The 23,876-nt window shown below is 45.1% G+C and overlaps 1 protein-coding gene and 1 pseudogene across 8 annotated transcripts in view; both read right to left on the bottom strand.

The window, feature by feature from the left end:
- PALM2AKAP2 (PALM2 and AKAP2 fusion) overlaps positions 1 to 23,876 on the bottom strand; it is a 282,463-nt gene that overhangs the window by 126,115 nt on the left and 132,472 nt on the right. The window lies entirely within an intron of this gene.
- On the bottom strand, positions 10,112 to 10,241 carry LOC132212953 (U4 spliceosomal RNA; annotated as a pseudogene).

Below are 23,876 nucleotides of genomic sequence, written 5' to 3'. Positions count from 1 at the left end.
AAGTGTATAGAAAAAATATTTTAAAAAGAATTCTCTGGAAAGTTCAGGAAGGTCCTTAGGGCAATCATCAGAAGTTATCAATGGTGACCCATCTAGCTTGGAGACATGCTTTTTAGTCTGCAAGACATTGTTGGTGTTTTAAATGACTTAGATGCCAATCTTTAAGATTCACGAGAATTTATATGGACATCCAAGCATCTACTTTCTCTTGAAAACAAATGAGAAGATTTTGCAAAATTGGGCCCAGTAGCCAATAGCTCTACACGGCAGCTACTGCTTAGAGCTGAGATTGCTGCTCAGACAGCCCTCATTATCCATCAGCCTCTATCGTTTTACTTGTGGATTAATGTCCCTCACTAATATTAACTGTCCAGCCCCTGATGGTATCTGAGTCCACAATCCCAATCTGCCGGGGTCCAACCCCAGCAGGTCCAGGGGTCCCCAAAGGTGTGGACGGAGTCGGCGAAGAAGGAATGACTCAGAGACAGCGTTCAGTTGATTAGCAGCCTTGCCAGGATCTCTAGCTACAATCTCCAGCCAAGTTCTGTGTCCATGTCCTCTTGCTAGGTTCTCCAGCCAGGTTCTCCAGGTTCTCCAGCCAGGTTCTGTAGCCATGTTCCCTCGCTAGGTTCTCCAGCCAGGTTCTGTCTGAGATCTCCAGCCAGGTTCGGTCACCAGGTTCTAGTCAGGTTCTCTTGCCAATTTCTGTAGTCAGGTTCAGTCCAGGATCTTTTGCCATGTTCTCTCCAGCGAAGTTCTTCTGTCTCTAGAGAATGTTCTGTGTAGGTTCTGTGCCTAGGTTCTATCTCTCTTGGTTCTGTCTTATAAGTTCTGTGTTCTAAGTTCTGTCTCTTGCTGTTTTGTTACATCTGTATTTATACCAGTTGATTCAATCCTATCAATCTCTATTACAAAGGTTAGGGCGTTTCTTATCTCCATTCCAGGGAGTAAAGATTATGTAGCTTAAGCATGATTGTTCGTAGTTAAAGTGATTAATTACCCGCCTGGCACTTAGTTGAGGGGTTTTATCCCCTCCCTGACTTCAGGGAAAAATCCCTACCTGGGGAAACAACCTTTCTTGGAGAGGTGACCTTGGTTAAAACACACAGCGCTAAGGGGAGCAAATATATTAAGAACAGTATGCCATATATGCCAGGTCCCTTGAAACAGCAAGGATGGACCGGCTCCCGGCACCAATCTGCTTTAATTCCCTCGATGTCCCTCATGAGGAGGCTCAGAAAAGTTGTGAACTAATCCCACTTCAAATTCTTTTTTGAAGAAGACTTTTTGGAGTAAACTGAATGAAAGCCATCAATTAAAAAAAAAAATGACATGGTCAAAGCTGGTGAGTAACTCATTGTGGAAACTGGCAGAAGGACCACGTGACCAATTACTTCACCTGCCTTCGTTTTCTTACCTGTCAAATGAGGATAATAATAGAAAACTCAGGGTTTGGATGTGGTCTGACTAAAATAATACATATAAGTCCTCAGCTCAGTGCCAGGAACACAGTGAGTACTCAAGAAAAGAAATTAGTATCATTATGTTGAGGCTGTGATGCCGCAGTGGCTTCACTTTTAAATAAATGACTTCTAGGAATACGCAGCCACACAAACTGTGGCTGAGAAGTGTGTTGCAGGAGAGATCGCAGGGATCCAGAGCTAAAGAGAAGCTGCTAACATCTTTATGTGGCTGGGATCATAATTAGCATCTCTACTGGCTTATACGATTTTACAAATAGTGGTAATGATTTGGTCCCTTCCTTACTCCTCAAATTATAGTTCTTCTTCTTCTTCTTTTTTTAAAAGAGCACATGCACTTTTATTTTTATCGATTTTTTTAGAGAGACGAAGGGAGAGAGAAAAACATTGATCAGCTGCATCTCATACATTTCCTGACTGGGGATTGAACATGAAACCTGGGTATGTGCTATGACTGGGAATTGAACCTGCTACATTTCGGTGCATGGGATGACACTCCGTAGCAACTGAGCCACACCGGCCAGGGCTATCATAGTTCTTAATTAGTCTTAAGTAGAAACTACGTTAGGCACATGGGAGTTTCTGACTCTCAATTTGGAGCAGATTTAGGGGCTTGTGGGTGGAGAGACAGTCAGCCAATGTTAAAGCCCTAACGCCCCCGTCCCTGAGAATGTGACTGTAGTTGGAGATAGGGTCTTTAAAGAGGTGGTTAAATTAAAATGAGGCCATTAGAGTTGGCCTTAATCCAATTACTGATCTCCTTGTCAGGCGAGGGTATTTGGACACCCGGAGACACACCGGGGGTGCATGTGCACAGAGAAAAGACCAGGTGAGGACACATGGACACAAGCCAAGGAGATGTCTCAGTAGAAACCAAACCTGTCAACACCTTGATCTTGGACTTGCTCTAGCCTCCAGAACTGAGAGAAAATAATTTTCTATTGTAACAGCCCTAACAAATGAATGCACCTGGTACCACTGGGTCAGGCATAAAACAGGAGAACCTCTGACTCACAGCTATGGGTGTGGGGCAGTGGGCAATTCCCAGAAGCAGGTCAGTGGCAGGGTTTGGGATCAGAGCCTCCCCCGGAGTCAGAGAGGAAGGAGGAGAAGTGTTGTAGGACAGGAACCAGACGGTGGTCAGGATGGGTTCCAGAGGCAGAGCCCAAGTCCTTGAGGGATGTTAAATGCTCTTAGCAGGCTGTTTGTGTGTGTGTGTGGGGGGGGTTGTTTTGTTTAAAGGGTTTGAGTCTGAGCTGCTTTGGGGCTGAATGTGCTGAAAGCAGAGGATAAAAGACATCAATTAATTTTAATATTATTTCGTGATTCAGTGTTTTGTTTTGTTTTCAATTCAAGGAGTGCTTGTATGATTGAAAACAAACAAGCCTGATGTTTCTCAAGTTTAAAAGCCCATTGGGTGTTTGGCTTGATCCACCACAGAAGTCTGGAAGCTAAAACACAGACACTGTTTGACCAGACTTTTGGGATGCATCCATAACTTCACATCAGAGTATTTATATCCCAAACTCGCCTTTCACTATCATGTGCAAATTTATCTACTTATTTCCTGGACACAGATGCAAAGTTTTAAAGCACCCACACTCAAAATGACACATGATCCCTCTGTAGATTTGATATATGATGGGAACAAAAATTATTACTGTGAGTTCCTCCCTGTCTCCCTCCCCACAGCTGTCAAAGGAATCTGGTATTGGCTGATTCCATGCTTCTCCCTTCATCGCTCGAAAAAAGAGATCGGTATTTGCCAATCAGCATTAACTAGGCATTTATAATTCATATTTTGGGAAATGAGTAGGAAGAAACAAGCTGGAAAGGCAGGAGGAAAGGGGGAGGGAAAACCAAAAGAAATATGCTAAGCTGCTTAGATTTATAGGTAGACAGATGGATGGATGAATCTATTTATCTAATGGATAATTACCTATCCATCCACCTATCTACCTATCTATATCTACCTATCAGGTCTATCTATCCATCCATCCACCTACCTATCCATCTATATCTATGTATCATATCTATCTATCTAATCTATCATCTATGTATGCATTGAAAGATACCAGTAGCTCGAGGGAAGGAATTTAGGAATCACAGGGGACAATTATTACTTTGCCCTCCCCAACACTGATTCCTATGTATTATGTTAGTAACACCCCAGTTTCCCTTTGGGGTGCTATCCTCCATTCCTAGTCTGTGTGATTCAGATAGAGCTATCTACATTCTTCCCTCCCCTCCTCAGGTGAGCAGAGTCCCAATGACGAATTTGGGATAAGCACGTGACAAATACAAGATGACAAAGTTGGCCCAATGAGAGTCGGCCATGGGCCTTCCCATGGAGTGCTGGAAAAGGGGAACTTCCCAGTGAGTTTGATAAACTGCTAAGATTTAAGCTTGAGGAACCTGGTGGCCACCAAATGAAAAACAGAAAAAAAGAAGCTTTTCCAAGAACAAAGCCAGCAGAGCAAAAGGCAAAGTTGAGAAAGGGAGTCCAAGACAAAGAATGACTGCTAGGCTTTGCAATTTTAAGAAAAAGTAGAATCTTCTTTTAAAAACTATTTTGAATTAGGATTCATGTCCGACCCAAAGAGCACTGACTAACACAGGGAGACTCCAGGAGGAGCAGCTGCAGGGGACAGGAAGGGGTCTTCGCTGATGTTCCGCAAGAATTGAAAGTAAGGATGGAACTCCTGTTCAGGAGATTTGGAAGCTGGACTCTGTTTCTGTGCTGTGACATTTCACAGACCGGACCAAGTGTGGCCCCGGGATTTAGTAGCGCCCTTTACAAGAGGACTCATGGGATTAGGAAATGTCGTGGTTGAAAGAGACACCAGAAGTCCTAGTCCTCCATTTAATACTTACATTTCTTCATACACATCTACAAAACAACTCACTTTGATTCTATGTGCAGGGATAAGGAAGTTATTACCATTGAGGAAGCTTGTTATAAGTTGAATTGTGTCCCCCCAAAAGACATGTTGAAGTCCTAACCCCTGGGTACCTTAAATATAAAATAAAGTCTTTGCAGAGCTAACCTTGTTAGGATGAGTGGATCCAATCCAATATGACTGATGTCCTTACAAGAAGAAAGACGTACAGAAAAGGCCACATGAAGACAGAGGCAGAAATTCGAGTTATGCTGCCACACACCAAGGAGTTGCCAGAAACTGGGAGAGGCTAGAAAGCATCGACCTGAGAGTCTTCAGAGGGAGCAAAGCCCTGGCCACACCCTGATTTTGGACTTCTAGCTTCTCAAACTGTGAGAGAATACATTTCAACCCAGAAAAAATGAACAAAAATCAGGGTTGTTTTAAGTCACTCAGTTTGTAGTACTTAGTTATGGAAACTAATACATAGCCCATTCCATTTTACCAAGTTTCATGTCAGAATGTACTTCTTGATATTGAGCTAAAATTGACCTCTCTGCAACCAGCAGCCCTCGCTCAGCTTTCTGGAGTCAAACACATGTCTACTTCGTCTACTATGAATCAGCCTTCAAGTGTCCCAGCTGTGACTATGTCCTCAGATGTCTGTTTATATTCCTGGGCCATTCACATCCTGGCTCCTCTCTAAGCCTGGTGATGGATGGCCATGGAAACTTGCACTTTCTTTGGTGGCCACCGGAGCTGCAGTCCTCAAGGCGTCCTCAGTACCTTCTGGGAGATGTGAGCTAATGAGGCTTCAGGATGGACTGCAACCCAGTGTTAGGGGCGGGCGGCAGTTGCTACCTCTGAAAATCCTCCAAAGTGACACTTTTGCATTCACAGTCTTAAAGAAATATGGTGACCATTAAAACTATGATGAAAAACTATTAGAGGAAGAAGCAAAACTGTTAGACACAGAGAATGTTGCCTGAGGCAGCATTTACAAAATAGCCTGGCTCCTTTCCCAACCAGGGATGTAGGGACGTTTCTCTGGGAGCCAGTCCCACCCCTTGCTCACTGCTTCCAGGCCCCTCTCCTCACCCCACAGACAGATCAGAGGGAAGGCGGAATTGCCCTAGGTGAGCCCATATCCCTAACTTAGAGGAAGTCCCCACTAGCCAAAGGTAAAGCCCTCCATTAGTTGAAAACAAATTACTCAGCACTGGGGGAACCTTTGGAAAAGGGAAAGAAAGCCTGTCAACATTGCCCTCTTATTTTTCTCTCCAAGAGTAAAAATATTACCCCAGAATTACAGGATGCTGGGCACACGCTGATCTCATGATGAACAAAAAGGCAAGGTGTTCTGAGCAATGTGCCAGTTTCTAGCAATGGCATTGACTCCGCGCCCACTCCCACGCCCACAGGACTGGAGCGTTGGTCTGATGCCTCCTTGGGTGAAGGAAAGAAGCCTTTGTCTTGTTTAGCCAGCGGTCTTCACTTTTGCTTTGATGGAAGCTTTGGTACATGTTTGAGCCATTTAGAAGGCGGCTCTTGCAGCTTGGACTAAGACTCTGAAGAGCAGGTTCTGGACTCTCCCCAGGGTTATTCTTTACACGGGGGTCACTTATAGAAAGGGCTGTGACAGCACCACATGGGAATGTGTGCGCACACTGTGCCACCCACACTCGTCAACACCCGGGCGGGCAGCCCACCGCTTCCTCAGGACTCCTTTGAGCCAAACCAAAGGAAATAATCAGGTAAGTAGTGGTGAACATAAGGAGTTTGTTTTTCCCCCAAGGTCTTTCCTTCCTAGAGTAAGAATAATTTTAAAAAACACCCATATTGTCCCCTGCAATGGTTGCTTATAGAAACAATTATTATTTTGTTAATTTTTATTTAAATTAAAAAATTTTTTTCAATTACAGTTTACTTTCAATATTATTTTGTATTGGTCTCAGGTGTACTGCATTGTGGTTAGATAATCATATACTTTACAAAGTGTCCCTCTCGTGGTTCTAGAACCCACGTGGCGCCGCACAGAGTTATCGCAATATTATTGACTTATTAACTGTATTTCCTATTCTGTACTTTACATCTCTGTGACTATTTTGTAACTGCCCATTTGGAATTCTTAATCCCGTCACCTTTTTCACCCAGTCCCCTGACCCCTCTCCCCTCTGGCAACCACCAGTCCGCTCTCTGTGTCAATGAATCTGTTTAGAGAAACAATTCTTTTTTTTTTTTTATTGCTTAAAGTATTACAAAGGGTATTACATATGTGTCCATTTCCCCCCCCCTGCCCTTGACAGTCCCCTAGCCTCCCCTATCCCCCAGTGTCTTATGTCCATTGGTTATGCTTATATGCATGCATACATGTCCTTTGGTTGATCTCTTACCCCCCTACCTCCTGTCCCCCAACCCTCCCCGGCCTTCCCGCTGCAGTTTGACAATCTGTTTGAGGCAGCTCTGCCTCTGTATCTATTATTGTTCAAAAGTTTTATAATGGTCTCTATTACCCATGAATAAGTGAGATCATGTGGTATTTTTCCTTCATTGACTGGCTTATTTCACTTAGCATAATGCTCTCCAGTCCCATCCATGTCGTTGCAAATGGTAAGAGTTCCTTCCTTTTTACAGCAGCATAGTATTCCATCGTGTAGATGTACCACAGTTTTCTAATCCAATCATCTACTGATGGGCATTTAGGCTGTTTAGAGAAACAATTCTTAACTAAAGTGTCGGTCCTGCATTTAGATCAGGATGGGGATCTTTGGAGACAGAGTGAGGTCTGATCTATGTTCCCACGTGGCCAACTTACAACTTAGAGAGGACAAGAAAGGGTAGTCTAGACTGCATATAGAGAAGTGTAGCAGAAACCACCCTTCGGTAAAATAGAACCTCTCGGTCCAGGTAAGCTGCTCTCCTCCACATGGCCCTGCGCTTCACTAAACCAATCATGGGAATCCTATGCCCTTGCAGGTAACTCGTGTAGGGAAGGCACCGGCCAATGAAACACTGAAGGAACAATTAAACCTGACTGGGACCTCTGGGAAATCTTTTCTTGTTCTTTAAAATGATGAAGAAATTTCCCTCTCTCCTTCTACTGAACATTGCCATATCTATGAGGATTGGTGAGGCTTAGACTGTGGCAGCCACTTTGTGAGCATGAGGACAGCTGGTTGATGACCCGGATGGGTCCCTCCGATGGCAGAACAGAGAGAGGGAGCAAGGTGGGCCCTGAGGATGTCCCCGTGTTGTGAAATTAAATAGCTCCAGGGCAGCCCCACCGTGGGGGTTCTTATTATGGGTGATTAGATTGCATCCTTATTATTTAAGCCATCTGAGGTATAATTTTCTGTTACTTGTAGCAAAAGAACTCCAGGAAACTATACGATTTTTGTATTCTTTGACATAATTTGCTTTGAAGAAGAGCTATCAACATGGTGACCAAGAGATGAAAAAGTTTTATCCTGAGCTGAAAAATGCAGACCAGTGTACATGGAATCACATTGTGAAGAAGAAAAGCAGAATATAAAAGAAGAAAAGGTCACCCCATCATCCTGACCTTGTAAACATTCATACCGCTTCTCCGAAAGATTCTATGAAAATTCAACTTCATGGTGATAGCTTGTTAGATGTTCATTAGATTGGTCCTATAAATTATCACTCAAGTTGAAATAGTCACTTTAAAATGTATGAGAAAGGAAATACCATCAGACCCCAAATATAAGGTTTTGCACAAAACAAGTGGCAGAGAAATGACTATGGAGGATGTGTGACGTGTGCTTTAGGAAATACTTCTAGAACGAGTCAGGGAATTGGAACTTTCTCCCTTGATGTAATTACCCGTTACAATAACCCAAACATATGAAAGGTCTTTTCAAAAAAATGTCAAACACACAGACTTCAAAGGAGAAAAAGGACAGGCGTGGAAAGAAGTGAGAAAAGAGGACTAAGGGAAAATATTGCAGGAGACCATCAACATCTCTTACACAATGAATTTCTGAAAATAACTCATAAGCGCATCCTGGGGCTTGCTTTAATTGGCACACACACAAGGGAAATAGAAAATCTAAGTCAGAGAGGCTGTGGCATCTGCCTGAACATCAGAGCAAAGGTTGAGCAGGGAAAACCCGGACATAAAGGAAACCGATCATATTTACATCTGACGGAAGGCTATCGGAATATTTTCGTAGTAGACGATGACAGCCCTTTATTTTTGGAATTCCCTTTTCAAGTCACCAATGAAGGTGAATTCTGTTATTCAGGGTATTGACAGCTAAACTCAGACAGAGCAGAAAATCAAGGCCAAGAGAATTACTGCAATATTGGAAAGTTTGCTGTGAATTGCAGCAAAATGATTTAAAAGACACATTTAATTACCTTTCGTTAAATGCCCTCTTCGCCAGTTCAGTGAGGTGAGAGATGTCAGGTTAACAGAAAGGTGTGCAGTGGAATAAAAGAAAACTCAGAGAGTTGTAAAAGACAATTTGGCATATTCTATATGGAGGGGTAAAGAGCCTAAATATATTTTACCTTGTTATGGTTAGTAAATGGGTAGTGCAGGAATATTCCACAGATGTGCCCTGCTTTCTAAAAAGTTAATGTACTAAATATTTAAAGTTGTAAAGCATCCATTCTTTAATTCTAAAATGAGCTACCTTGTATTGTCTTTAAAAATTCAGCTTCCTATGGAAATAGACATATGATTTGCAATAATTATACATCGAAGGAGATTTTCAGAAAAGAAGGCTGAACATGTGCACATTAGGTGAATTTTTAGTATCCCATCAGAATTATATGGTTCACCTCTTGATATTGAAAAAGACATTAATTATGGTGACTTACATAATAAATTCATACCTCAATGCTTGTTTTCTGTGTAAATGATTTATTTAATACCACCAGTCATCCTGACTCACAGAGTTTTAAACTAAAATATTTTGTGGATAACACTCAGATCCAGAGAGCCTGGCCTCAGAGCAGACTTTGAGTCTCCAGGCAACAAGGGGTGTCTCCCAGTCACAGGCTCTGATTATAGCAACACAGGGTTCTGCCTGCTCTCTAAATGCATTGTCGTGCACAGCTGAGCCCACAGGAAGCTCAGAGCCCACAACATGCTGCCGGTAAAAGGAGCAGAGTTGGAAGTTGGAATAAAGTACATCTACCCAACGGAGCACTGTGCAGCTGTGTGTGTAAATAAGTTCATAGGTACTGACATGGAAAGCTCTCCAGAATATGTCATCAGTAAAAGTAAAACCAAAAAACAATAAAGAAGGGGCAAAATACTGTATGTAGCACCATACCTTCTGTGTAAAAAGGGTGGGGAATAAGAATATATTTTTGAATTTGATGATATTTACATAATCAATGTGCTCCTACACATTGATTAAAAAATCAACTAAAAGCAGTTATCTTTTGAGGGGTAACAGAGGGAGGAATAGGGAACATGCATTCAAAAGAAAATATCTCATATTGGATCTAAAAAAGCAAAATAAACTAAGAAATTACACAGAAACAAACTCATAGATATGGAGAACATTTTGATGGTTGCCAGATGGAAAGGGGGTTGGGGGAAAGGGTAAAAAGGGGGAACGGGTTAAGAAGCACAAATTGCCAGTTATAAAAACAGTCATGGGGATAGGAAGTACAGCATAGGGAGCAGAGTCAATAATTTTATAATAATTATATATGGTGTCAGATGGACACTAGACTTTTTGGGGTGATCACTTTGTAAGCCATATAAATGTCTAATCACTATGCTGTACACCTGAAATTAACATACTATTATATGTCAACAGTAATTGAATGTTATTTTTTCAATTAGCAATAATCACGCCTCGGATAAACCTCATTGGCTACGATACTGCCACTGCGCAAAGCTAAATGTTATTTTTTAAACACACACAAAAAGATGTCTCACTGTGTTCCTTTTAAATAACATTTTCATTTTGAATCATGTGAACATACCTCATAGTGAAAAATGATTCATTAAATAAGAAATGAACTCAGCAATGTTCTTCCCTTATTGCGGTCTGTGATGGTAAATCATTAAAATATACTAAGCCTGATTTTCCTAGTTAGTCAACTATTTTAAATGTTGTTGTATACACAGGTCACACATTGAGGGCCACTGAATTTAGGCTCAGGAATCTGTTCCCAGAATCAGAACAGCCATTCCCCACTCACTGGCCTCAGCCATTTCAGCAGCCACTCATTCGCATGTTGATTCTAAGGTGCTCTTAGGATGAATTGACTCTTAACAGTCAATCCAATAAGCCAAAGTCACTGATGCACAGCTGTGAACATCTGCCACTGGGCTTAAAGAACCAGCCTCATGCCCCAGAAGCACTCTGTTAGATTCTAACCATTTGGATCTTTTATGTTTTATTTATATTTTACTATGTTAGTTTCTTTACTACAAGTCACCCTAATTAATCTGTGGACTATCGGGGCAAGAAAATAAGACTAGCTAGATGGAGCAGAGAGGAGGGGAGAGAAGGAGGGAGGGAGGAAGGGGGGAAAACATGAATGGACAGGATGGAGAGAATGGTGAGAGGAGAGAGATGGCACAGAAAAAAAGAAAAGCGGATGGAGGGTGGGAGAGAAGGACAGAGGGAAACAGCTTCTATCCTGTATCATGTTAACAAAAACCAACGCACTGACCAGGTGTTCAGAACCATGAACATATTTTGTCCAAAAAATTAATTTAGGTTTTCAGGCTAGCCTACAAAAGCCGGTTGAGCTTTTTAATGCAGCTAGCTGGACAGCACCCTTGTCAAAAGGACCTTTTGCCTCAACATTACTCATCATTAAGGAAATGCAAACAAAACCACAATGAGATATTAACTATTAGAATGGCTATTAGAAAAAAGACAGGAAATAACAGGTTCTGGCAGGATGTGGAGGAAAGGGTACCCTCATGCACTGTTGGTGGGACTGTACTGGTACAGGCATTATGGAAGACAGCATGGAGGTTCCTCAAGAAGTTAAAAAGTAGAAGTACCATACAATTCAGCAATTCCACCTCAGGGTACTGATCAAAACACTAATTCAAGAAGGTATATGCACCCCTCTGTTCACTGCAGCATTATTTACAACAGCCAAGACATGTAAGAACCTAAATGTCCATTAACGGATGAATGAATAAAAAAGCTGTGGTACAGATACACAATGGAATACTAATCAGCCATAAAAAAGCATGAAATGTTGCCCTTTGTGACAACTTAGATGGACCTTGAGGGCATTATGTTAAGTGAAATAAGTCAGACAGAAAAAGACAAATACCATATGATTTCACTTATATGTGAAATCTAAAAAACAAACAAACACAGCAAAAAAATATAAAACTCATAAATACAGAGAAAAGATAGGCCGCTGCCAGAGGGAAGCTGGGTGGGGATGGGGGTGAAATGGGTGAAGAGGGTCAAGAGGTACTAACTTCCAGTTATAAAATAAATAAAATAGGTTAAAAAAAGTACTAGGGACGTAATGGGCAGCATGATGACTATAGTCAATAGTGCTGCATGGCATATAGGAAAGCAATGAAGAGAACAGATCCCAAGAGTTCTCATCACAAGGAGAAAGTCATTTTTCTTTTCTTTCTATTATATCTGCATGAAATGACAGAGGTTAACTAAACCTATGGTTAAGGAAAACATTTTATAATAGATGTAAATCAAACAATTGTGCTATATACCTGACACTTAAAATTGGTGTATGTCAATTATTTCTCAATAAAACGGAAAAAGAACTCTTTCTCCCCCATTCCTGTTTGCTTAAAGGGATTAAGGGACATTTTTTAAGTGGATGAGGCACTTGCAGTGCCCATCTTCCATATCTCCCATCATTCCCCCTCCTAGGACTTGGGGGGGGGGGGTCTGCTTTTCATGGAGCTTGAGGATTCTAGGCGGGTCCACAGCCGTCTGACTCTTTCTTGCTAAAAAATCAAACCCAAAACACTTCCTCTCTGATCTCCTTCTTTGCCTCAGCCAGAAGTCAGGGAGGAATCCACTAAGATATATTTATGTGTTAATGATTTAGAGGCATTGCTCTGAGCAGAACCTCTCTAAGGAAGCTTTGTGGCCGGTGCTCCCCCCCCCCCCCTCCCTCCCCGCCCATCGTCATCTCATACCTATGCAGGATCTCCCAGTAAATGGCCAGACCACAACCCAAACTTGGGTTTTCTGGCTCCACTTCCCCATGTTCACAGATGCAATCTTTGCTTGTCTTTCAAAGTCACTTAGAATTTAAAGCAGTAAAAATGCCTGGAGCCCAGTCAACCAACAAGTCCTTGCGGAATGTTTACTGCTGTGTGCAGGACGCAGTGGGAGGATGCAAATGATGTTATTAGTCACAACTGAACCTGTGCTAAGCTGCTGGGATGAACTTGCAGGGTCAAAAGAGCAGAGGAATGGAGGAAGGAAGGTGGCTTTGGACAGCAGGAGCCAGTCCGGGTGGTGGACCAGGGGCAGGGCCTTAGGTGAGCTGCTCGGTGCTCACCTGATCCTCCAAATTGCCTTGAGAAAGAAGAGCCCTCCTCACAAAAGAATTTGAGCTGTCTAGTCAGTATCTGAGGTCCTCTTATGCCAAGGGCTGACAAGATTGATAACGAGCTGGTACAGGAAGCAAGTCCTTAAGTGGCCATGTAAGGAGGGGAGACAGTCGCCAGCTAAGACGTAAATGCTCCTTCTCTGAGAGCTTTACAAACAACTTTTTTTTCCTTAAAGATTTTAAAATTGATTTTTAGAGAGAAAGGGAGAGAGAGAGAAACATCGATGTGAGAGTGAAACATCCATTGGCTGCCTCCCGCACAGTTCCTACCAGGGACCAAGCCAGCAACCAGGGCATGCACCCTGACCAGGAATCGAACCAGCAACCTCTCGGTGCACGGGATGCTGCCCAACCACAGAGGCACACCAGCAAGGGCTACACACAGCTCTGAGAGTGACTGGCTGATGGGGCACAAGGTTGGATGGCACCTTAAGGCATTCCACTTCGCTGAAATCATTGCGTGCAGACGTGCTGGATGGAGAGTTGAGAGTCCACGGCAGCCATGTCTCCAGCAAGTGGAGAGAACCTGCCTGAAAGGACGGTGCTGACACTAGAAAGAGGCAGAGGCAGGGGAAGGAGAGCAGAGGCCAGTGGCTTTGGGCGCCTGGGTGAGTCATGCCTGCGGCCTGCTGCACCCCCACCCTTCCTGTGACCAGGCTCTGTGAGTAAGCGCCCAATTTTCTCAGTCCACTTCCAGTTGGGTTTTGCCACTTGCCACCCCAACACTCCTGACTAATACCTGGACTGAGTTACTATTTGCTCGAATTAGACCCCTGGGGAGCCCAGAGAGCTCCCAGAAAACACGTGATCACCATGCTCCTCCTTCCTCACTTGGACAGTTGCAATCTGTGTCAACCCAGGAAGCACCTCAGGCTTAGAGCAGAGGTGCTGGGACGGGGGGCCGCCTGATTTTGCAGAAGCACCAGCACGTGGGGAGGTAAACCATCAGAGCCCCCATGCACAGAAAGCAATGAGGGCCTGGACAATCAAATTCTACGCCAGTATCAGAGAAAGGCAACTGGAATTTAAAAAAAAAAAAAAAAGGTTGAGGGCTCAGCAGTGGGTTGATTCTGACCTATGTATTAGGAAGAAAGTAGCATTTTCTTTCCATTACCTCCTGCACTGTGTCTCCCATCCAGCTTCGGAGAGCAGTGCTGACTATTGTTGCCAAGCGTCAATATAGTGCGGCGCTTCTCAATGTCCCGCTCCTGGACCGGCAGCAGCGGGCATCCCTTGAGAACTTGTTAGAAATGCAAATTTTCGGCTCTGCCCCAGATCTCTGGGACCAGAATCCCTGGGGGTGGGGCCCAGAAATCTGTTTGAACAAGCCCTCCAGAAGGTGCCGGTAGATGACCAAGTTTGAGAACCACTTGGCACTGTGTTTTGGTTACATGTGTGGCTCTGGCACCAGGTTCTTGGGTTTTGCATGGACCACAATATGAACTGCGCATGTGGACTCTAATGACTTCCCCAGTGGAGCTGTGCCCTGTGGCGTGCCCTGGGTCTGCACTCTGGCTTAGCCACTCACTACTGTGTAGCCTTGAGCAAGTTCCTTAACCTCCTGGAGCCTCGGACTCCTCATCTGCTAAATGGGAATAAGGATTGCAGCCATTCATAGTTGATTTGAGGATTTAATGAGATAATACACATAAACTATTCCGTTCAGTACCCAGCACACAGGGTTAGCACGCAATAAATGTTGGTTATTCGTATTATTTGCTGCTGCTCTGAATTCCAGGGCAGCACCTGGGCCCAGGGAAGCCAGACAGGACCTCTCCTGCGGGACCTGCTCTTCTAAAACACTCGCTACCCAGGCTGTATATATATTTTTTCTGCCTTTCAAACTTCTACTTATCCTTCAACACCCTACTCAAGGTCACCTCCTCTGTGATGGCTTTCCTTCTGCTGGGCATCTTCCATCAAAGCCCAAAGACTACCTGGTTACCTCCCCCTTCCTAGCTGTTTGATCTTAGGAAAGCATCTTCACCTTGCTATGCCTCAGTGTCCTCATCTGTAAAATGGGAGCAATAACTGCATGGCCAGAGTTTGCAGGTTTTAAAAATCCTGCATTGAAATATTATTTGTCTTGATTACTGAGCCATCGGTATGGGACATGATGGCTTTATCTCTCTCGCCTCCCCTGGTCCTGCCTGAACCAGTCCCTGCAGGCCCCCCAGCAACACGCATCTCTTCCTTGCTTCCCCATGTGTCTCAGAGTCCACAAGGAGACTCCGGCGCAGGGAGCACTTTCTGCAGGCTCCCTGCCCTGGCCTGGGACCGCTCAGAAGGGGCTCCCTTCTAAACGCCAGGGGAGAATTTTTAAAGGGAGTATGAATAAACCCAAAGCACAGGGTGTCCACTTGCTGTTTTCAAATAAAAACCCAAAGTGAGAAGAGTATTTTTTATATATTCATATACTAGTATATACCTGTACAGACATATGTCCATAGACATTTGACTTTGTGATGGTTTCTGAAATGTTCAGGGAAGCCTGTGTCCGTAACCAAGCTGAAAATAGAGCCCCCTCTTTCAAAAACACTTCCTTGGAGATGTGATGTGTGGCCAGAAGGTTCTGCCACGGGACATGTGGGCTCACATTTCCGATGCCTTCCTCTTCCCAAGAGGGACAGTCTGCGGCTGTGCTGGCTTCTGGCTGGGGTTTTGCCTCATTAAGCTGCCTGCCTGGCAACTGCTTCCTGTGTGATTGGCTGAAGTTGCGGAGACGGCGTAACGCCGGGCCCAGGCTGTGGTACAGACGCAGCTGTGATGAGAAAGGCCGGTTCTTACTATTTTAGTCCGTCCAGCCAACCACGGCTGGGGGTTTCTCTCCTCCTTTAAAACGGAAACCGATTGGGGAAGCGAGAATGGTGTCTTTGTTAGCAACGCGCGCCACTGCACTGATTCAAAAATCAGTCAAGTCTTGGTTCCCTCGCGCTCAGGCTGATGGAGTCTCCAGCTCTTTGTTGCTTGCATGGCTCTGAGTGTGTACAAGGTGGGACAGAGTCCCAGGAGAGGCCCAATAAGGGTCTGGGATCTGACATGATCTCAGGATCCTGCTGCACAGCCCCAGCCCCAGCAAGGCTGCTAGCAGCAGGCTGGGCACCTGCCCATCCACACTGAGCTCCTGTGCGTCCTTTTCAAGCTGTGAACAGGGGCCTGTCCTTAGCACTCACCCTGCAGGCAGAGCCCTGACAAGAGCCGCGTGCCACAGTCCTTCAGCTCTCAGCTTCTGGCCGTCACCAGAGGTGTGCCCCTGCCATGGGCTCTCTCTGACTGTGCCCCGACTGTCCTCCTGGAAGCACCCCGCTCACCCTCACATGCCTCCTGTCTGCCCCTCTCCGCTACTGGATCTGGACGCCATGAGGTAGGAACAGTGTCTTGCACATCACCATGCTTCCAGGGCTAGCACAGTGCCAGGCACATAGTAGGTGCTTAATAAATGTCTATTGAATGACAGCATCTTAATGAAAATGAGTCTTCATATGCCTGGAAACACAGGTTGGAACCAGATTTGGGGTCTAGATCCCATTCCAAGATCTTGTTTACAATTTAAATACACACACACACACACACACACACATATAGATGATAGATATAGATATAGATAGATACATATATATGTAGATATATCTTTTTGGGGGGTATACAAAGGTGGAGATTTATTGAAGAACAAGTACAGACTCCCACATGGGGAGAGGGAAAGAGTCCCACAGAATGGACTCCCATGTCGGGAGGTGGAAAGGGTCCTCAATATATATATATCTTGATTCCAATCTTAAATACCCTTCCCAGGAAGGGTTCACACTTGAGGGGCAATTCAAGTGTGGGGCTTGGAAAGCATGTTATAGACACCAAATGGGGTATCAGCACAGAGGACTAAGAGTGAAGAATGGGATACACATGACTGTCTGAAGCTCAGCATGCGTTAGAAGATGGATTTATTTCCTGGACAGGTATTTGTTGAGCACCTACTATGTGCCTGCCACGGTTCTAGGCATTTGGGAAACATCAAAGAATAAAAATCCCTGTCCTCCTCAAGCTTCATTTTAAAGAAACTTCAGTTTGCCAGGCGTGACTCTATGTGAATATCCACCTATGAATTCATCCAGTGTTTCAAACAAGCCTGTGAGATAGCACCATTATCTGAATTGTACAGATGGGTAGACAGAGGCTCAGGGCCTGTGCTCTCCTTCTCAGACAAGGCAGTGAGTGGCAGGGCTGGGGTGCGCCGCCAGGTAATGGCCTGTACTGGTGATTACCCCCGCACTATTGTCTCTCTGCATATGAGCAGTTGTAAAGGAGGCTGAGTTTTAGTCTCACAAGGCACTGGGGAAAGGTTATCCCTACTTCCAGCTTCTTCTTTAATGTCCTGAACCTTCCACACTCCACAAAGTTCCACATGTCTGGGGTAAGGAGACGCTGTCCTTCCTCCTGAGTGCTCTAAGGCAGTGCTCCTCAAGTTGGGTGTCCCACCAACCTGTGACCGCCCCCCCCCCACACACACATGCAATAGGTAACCTGTGGGTGATGAGGTATCTACAAATGGAGAAATGATGTTTAGAAACGTTTACAGCAATTTGTTGAATCTAAAAAAAAAAATTGGTATCTGTATTCTCTCTTTTTTTTAATTTCACTTTTGTAATCATTCACTTACATCATCCTTGACAAAAGTATTGTTCTGGAATGAATCGGGAATGTGAAAAGAAGATAACACCTGATCCTCCCTTCACCACAGTATTGTTCTTGGGGAGTCCAAGCTCCCGGCCTGGGCGGGTTGTATCCCTGAGAACAGAGAGACCCCAATGGCGAGGGCCAGGAAACACCTGTGTGGGCGCTTCCTACATGTCCCCCTCCTTTCCATTTCTAGCGGGTGGCTGGGTTGCGTGCGCTCTTGCTTGGGGAGAAGAGGGATTGTGACAGAAGCTGCCTTTGGTTGTGGGCCTTCAGGTTTTTTGCAAAAAAAGCCAAAATTCATGAAAGAACTTAAGCCAGGCCTCCTGGGCTGGGTTACACGTTCCTCCAGGAGCCCCAGTCAGGGGAGGTCAGGGAGGCTGCTCCTCGGTGGGAGGAGAGGGAAGGGCAGGGACAGCGAGGAGAGGGGAGGGCGGGGGAGCAGGGGAGCGCAGGTCGATGTGTGGTGTATGTAGGGAAGCGGATCTGAGTCCAAGGGCTCCCAGCTTCTGCCACGGTTCTTGTCCCCACGCTTGGCTTGGAAGCCACGCAGCCTTGAAGACATGTCTGGACAGACCAGTGAGGACCAGTGATGGTGGGCCTCCCCCAGGTGACCGCACGACCCTTGCACAAGCCTTTGCCATTACTCTCCCTTCTGCCTAAAATAATCTCAGCAAGGACACTTTTTTCATTCTTCAGGAGTCAGCTTCACAGAGCCCATCTGGGAGGTGTGTGCATGTGTGTGTACATGTGTGATGCGCACATCTGTGTACATGCACACATGGGTGTTCATGTGTGTGGTATATGCATAGGTGTGCACGTGTATATGGTGTGTATGGGGGGCGCAGGGAAAAACTGTAAGATCAGACGGCCTTGCACTTTCAGATCTCAGAGAGGTCTTGTAGCCTGCCGCTGCTCAGTGGCTTTCCTGTCACTGTTTCCTCTCCGCCCCTAATTCCTCAAGTGTCCCTCTGTCTGCGTCAAGCTCCACAGGTCTGCAGCCAGGACAGGAACTGGGTCTAGGGTCCCTCCCTGAAATCTGGGGATGCTATTCTGTGCCCAGAGGACATGCTGACTCTTCCTGGGAAGACGGAGTCTGCCCCAGCCAGCCTTCCGGCTGGGTGTCTGGAAGGGAAACACAGCTGCCTAGGGGGCCCTGACAATCCCATCAGGATCAGGACTGGGAGCTGGATATAAGCAGTCGTACCCGAAGGCAGGATGGACCTGGAAGCTCCTTCGGAAACCCATGGTGCCCAGCCCACAGGGGCGTGGCCAAACCTGCCAGCTTGCCTGAATGTCTTCTGTCTTGGCAGAGTCCTACTTCCTGTTGCCGATCTGGCTAGAAATCCCCAGAGAAACCCTTCTCCTTAGTGATCTGGTCACTTTTGCTCTGTTTAGGGTATAAACAGGAAGCGGAGAGAGCTGCTTAGAAATGAGAGAGCATTATAATCAAAATAGCCACCCTTGCCTTTCATTTCCCCCTGAAATTCCAGTTTCAGTTTCCACTTAATGGAAGTCAAGAGGGAGGTTTCCCAGTAGATCTGGGCTTCCCACCTCCTGGGATCTTTCTGGGACCAGGGTGCCACGCAGACCAGACCCCTGGAGCCACAGTGGTCTGTGAGCAAACACAGGGGTCCCTCCCTTTGGGAACAGTGCCAAAGAGGGTCATCCTGAGGGAGGTATCCAGAACAACAGACCCCAGGGTCCACCTCTTTCCAATTCATTCATTCATTCATTCATTCATTCAGCCAGCCATTATCCACCCACCCTATGAATATGCACTAGGCCCCTTTTGTGTGCCAAGCACTGTGCTGGCCTATTGCACTGGGACTACTGTAGAGACAAAGGCACGTCCCTGCTTTATGATGCTTATTGTCTGGTGGTGGATACCCAGGCGGATACTCACACACCCTCCCACCTGCTGGAGAAAAATGCCATGGAGCCTGCCACCGCACCTCGGAACCACGCTTGGCAACACAGCCTGTCAGCTTTTCCTGGGCCACCGGCCTCCGCCGCCTGCCCGTCAGAGCTTCCTAAAGAAGACCCTGCAGGGGGTTAGACAGGTCTGCACATTCTCTGACACTTCGCTCTTCAAGGCACAGAGTCACTGCCCTGCCCTTGTATCTGGGCGGGCCTTAATGAAATGCTTCTTTTTTTAACTTGGATACTTGCACATGTCGTATTATGATGCGTAGACATGCAGTCATTTGGCTCAAAACAGTCACTGCCCTATGTCAGTGATGACATGCTCCTCTGTGATGTGAAATGTGCCAACTCCTTCCCCATAGTCCGTACTCAACAACACACGACAGTTACTGAGCCACAGACACTTTGCTGGGCTCATTTACGTAGGTGCCCTCATTTCGCTTTCAGATCTCAAAGAAGAAAATTGTTTTACAAGATGTGGAAACTGAGGCCCAAAGTATAATGATGGCCGTGGGAATGACTAGACCAGTGCAGCCCTCAGTGACAGAATTTTTTTTTTTCATCCAAAAGTACTTATTGAACATAGTGATATGTATTTGTGAGTGTGGTGAGACTATTGAAATCCAGACCCTCAGCAACTTTCAAGTTTGCATTATCGCTGGTGAACTATAGTCACAAGTCACGTCTACCAAATAGGATGTGCAGAAGTGGCCCTGTGTGACTTAGGAGGTGAGGCTAGCAAAGGTGGCACTTCTACCTGGCTCTCTCTTGGGACACCTGCTCTTGGGACCCAGCTGCTGGGCTGTGAAGACCCCCTTGCCACACGGAGAGGGCAGGGCGAGGTTCTGACTGACAGCCCCAGGTGAGGTCGCAGTGGACAGCAGCATCAAATACCAGACACCAGATGACTCCACCCCGGCTGCTCTCTGATGACCAATCCATGGGCGACCCGGAGCAAGAACTGCCTATCTGAACTGGGAGAGAGAGTAGTAACAACAGCAGATCATTATTTTGCTTTAAGCTACGTGGTTTGGGAGACGGATTGCCCAAGTGGATAACCAGAACAGGACGCTGCCCTGGAAACGCTGGTGGGCCTCCACGCCTCCACAAGCTTGCTACTCACGGAGTGGCCAGCCTACCTGCAGCACCAGATGACCTGGGGGCCTGTTAGACAGGCAGAACCTTGAGCCCCACCCCAGACCTACTGAACCCAAACCTGCATTTTAACAAGAGCGGCAAACGTTTCACACACATGTTCAAGTTCCAGAAGCACTGCTCTGCAATATATTTTTAAAAGTACATTATTTGAATGCAATACTTACAAAATTCAAATAAAAATAATGTAAAGGCATAAACTTCCAGTTATAGAATAAACTAATGCAATGTTGTTTTGTCAATTATACCGCAACAAAAGAAAAGAAGATAAAAAATAAAAATATGAGTCTGACCATACCAAGAGTCAGAGAGGATTAAAAAAATAATAATGTAAAAACCCTACTCCTAACATGCTGTTTCTGCAACCTCATGTTTTGTTGTTTTCAATACACATCCAAGAACTTAAGAGTTCGGTGGTTTGGTTGATAAAGTAGTATTATGTTCTACATTTCACAAACCGAATTGCCCAAACAAAGGAAAGAGAGAAATAAACAATCAGAAATGTATGCTATACTGAGTCCTCTGGTTTCATGCCATCTTTCTCTTGACCTGATTTCTCTCTTTATTTTCTTTTCTGCTGCATCCCCCCCCCCCCCCCCCCCCCCCGCGCACACACACCCCATAAAATGCCTCAAACACTTTTCTTTTGTAAAGAGAAAGGAAAAGCAGAGAGGACAGTCTTTAAAACATTCCTAATAGAAATCATGCACGCTAAGTATTAGTCTCATTTTACAGAAGAGGAAACAGGTTTGGTGAATTGAAACCAGTTGTCCGATACTGACCAGCTGGCCAATGACGGACATGGAATTTGATTTCCGTTCTGACTCCAAAGCCTACTTTGTTATTGTTGTTTGCAGAGTTGAGACAAGGATTCCAGCTGGACTTCTCCCCTAGGACCGTGCCTGCCTATTCTAGGCCCTTCCCTGCTGTTGTTTCTAACCCTGGCTGCCCATCAGAATCACTTGGAGCCATTTAATAAGCGCCCCAGGCCTCACCCACACCAATTAAATCAGAATCTCTGGGGTGGGGCCCTAGTATAATTATATTTTGAAGGAAACGTCCCAGATTTAATGTGCAGAAGGAAGAAATGAGAACCAGAGAGCTATAGCATGGTGCTTCCTCGGAGAACTCATGGGCTTTGGGGAAGTTCAACTCCTTCTATCGGTGTGAGTATACCTCATGTGAAAAATAGGCGCATTCCATAGGATAGAACAGAGAAGAGAAGTTGAGATGTCCCCGAGTGGTTCTTTTCCCTTTAAGCTCTGTTTATTCTTTAGGGCTGAGCCAGTTTTACAGCTTGCACTGGCTACATCCCGACTCTTCAAGTGTTAACCTTGTCTTCTGAGCAGGAGTCCACTTGCTGGAGCTCAGAAGACGTACTGAAGCTGGAGGCAGGAGTGCCTTTCAGTGGACCAGCCCTCCAGCCCATCAGGTACCTGCATCTTACATCACTTTCCCCTTCTATCTGGAAACTCACATCTGATCACCTAAGTTACTTCACTCAAGTAAGGCAGGAGCCCATTAGGCCTGGCCTCCCTCAGCAAAAAACTGCTTATGCCAGAGGCAGTTGTAGCCGGCACAGATGTTACTTCTGTTTGTTTAAACAATGGAGATCTTTACTGGAGAGTTTAAGTTTGCTGCTGACATACTCAATGCATTCCTCATAAGAGAAACAGAGGGACAGGCACCTGGAGTAACAGAAACAACCTGAAGTCACCCCGTCCGGGGTTGGATCCCAGCTTGGTGTTTCTGCTCTTGCTTCCTGTCGCTTTGAGCAAGTCACTTTGTATATCTCACCCCAATCTTCAAAATGAAGACTTGGGGTTTTTATTTTATAAATATATTTTACTGATTTTTTACAGAGAGGAAGGGAGAGGGATAGTGAGAAACATCAATGGGAGAGAAACATCGATCAGCTGCCTCCTACACACTCCCCACTGGGGATGTGCCCAAAACCAAGATACATGCCCTTAACCGGAATCGAACCTGGGACCCCTGAGTCCACAGGCCGACGCTCTATCCACTGAGCCAAACCGGTTAGGGCAAGACTTGGGGTTTTTAAAGAAATACAATGAGGCAGGGCAGAGTTTCCCAAATTTTAGGGGTCAATGAGTATGGCATTAAACAATACCAAATCACATAGCGAGAAAGCTATTCTCATGTTGATGCTCTTTCATACTATATGATTATATCAAAGAGAAAAAAGTGTATTTTTGACATTTCTCTAATCCTGCTTTCCCTCCTTTATTTGTTTTTTAAAATGTATTTTTATTGTTGATAGTATTACAGCTATCTCCCATTCCCCCCCGACATTCCCCCCAACACACACTTTCCCCCCTCCTCCCAGCCCCTACTTCCCTCCTTTAATAGCGGATAGATAATTATATGTATTCTTAGGTGACTGCTGAGAGCTGGAAATTAATAATAATGTTGATTTATACTTATTTTGACAGTTTACTTTTGTGGTGTGTGCTGCCTATCTGAGATAGGACTACAACTTTATTTTTAAATAAACTTAAGTCAAAGAAGTGGTTAAAATATCAACTAATGGCCCACAGGTGGTATACACACAGGACAAAACTAACTAAAGCGATACCCAAACGTCAAAGTTTAGGAAAAACAGAGTGGAGGTATTTGACAGAATCTCACCTCGAGTCTCTGAGTATAGTTAGGATGTGGTCAGATTTCAGGGAAAGAAGAAACTACCAAACTGTCAGTGTTCTCTGGTTTGAAATAAGCTCTTGAAGAACGGAAATTTGAGACATATTCTGATAGTATGGACGGGTCACACTGACTGCAGAATTTATCTCATTGTCCTTGGACTGACCTTGGACCCTTGGCCTGAAAAATATAGATCCACTGCTCCTGCTGTCAATACTCAGTTACTTGGAAATGGCGGGTGGGGGGTGGGGTGGGGAAGGCGGAAGTAGGGAAATACAATTATCATCTTAAATTTGATTAGCTTAGTTAAACATTTTAAAAAAGAAAACACTAGAAACACTAGATCACATTGGTTTCAGATGACAAGCCTTGGGAAGAAAGATTCCTGTTTCGTCAATTCTCTGAATTGTCCAACTTCCTGCAGATCACTCTTCTTAGCAAGATAAGGAAGTGAGCATCAGAGGATATTACTATTCTGCGACCACATGGCCTCAGGAGACCGATTAAAAGACTCAGGATTCGGAGGGGAGAGATCACGTTGAAGTTTAAGCAC

The sequence above is a fragment of the Myotis daubentonii genome, chromosome 11 (assembly GCF_963259705.1).
Source record: "Myotis daubentonii chromosome 11, mMyoDau2.1, whole genome shotgun sequence".
Classification (NCBI taxonomy): domain Eukaryota; kingdom Metazoa; phylum Chordata; class Mammalia; order Chiroptera; family Vespertilionidae; genus Myotis; species Myotis daubentonii.
The sequence above is the reverse complement of the archived record's forward strand: the minus strand, read 5'-3'. Positions and strand labels throughout refer to the sequence as shown.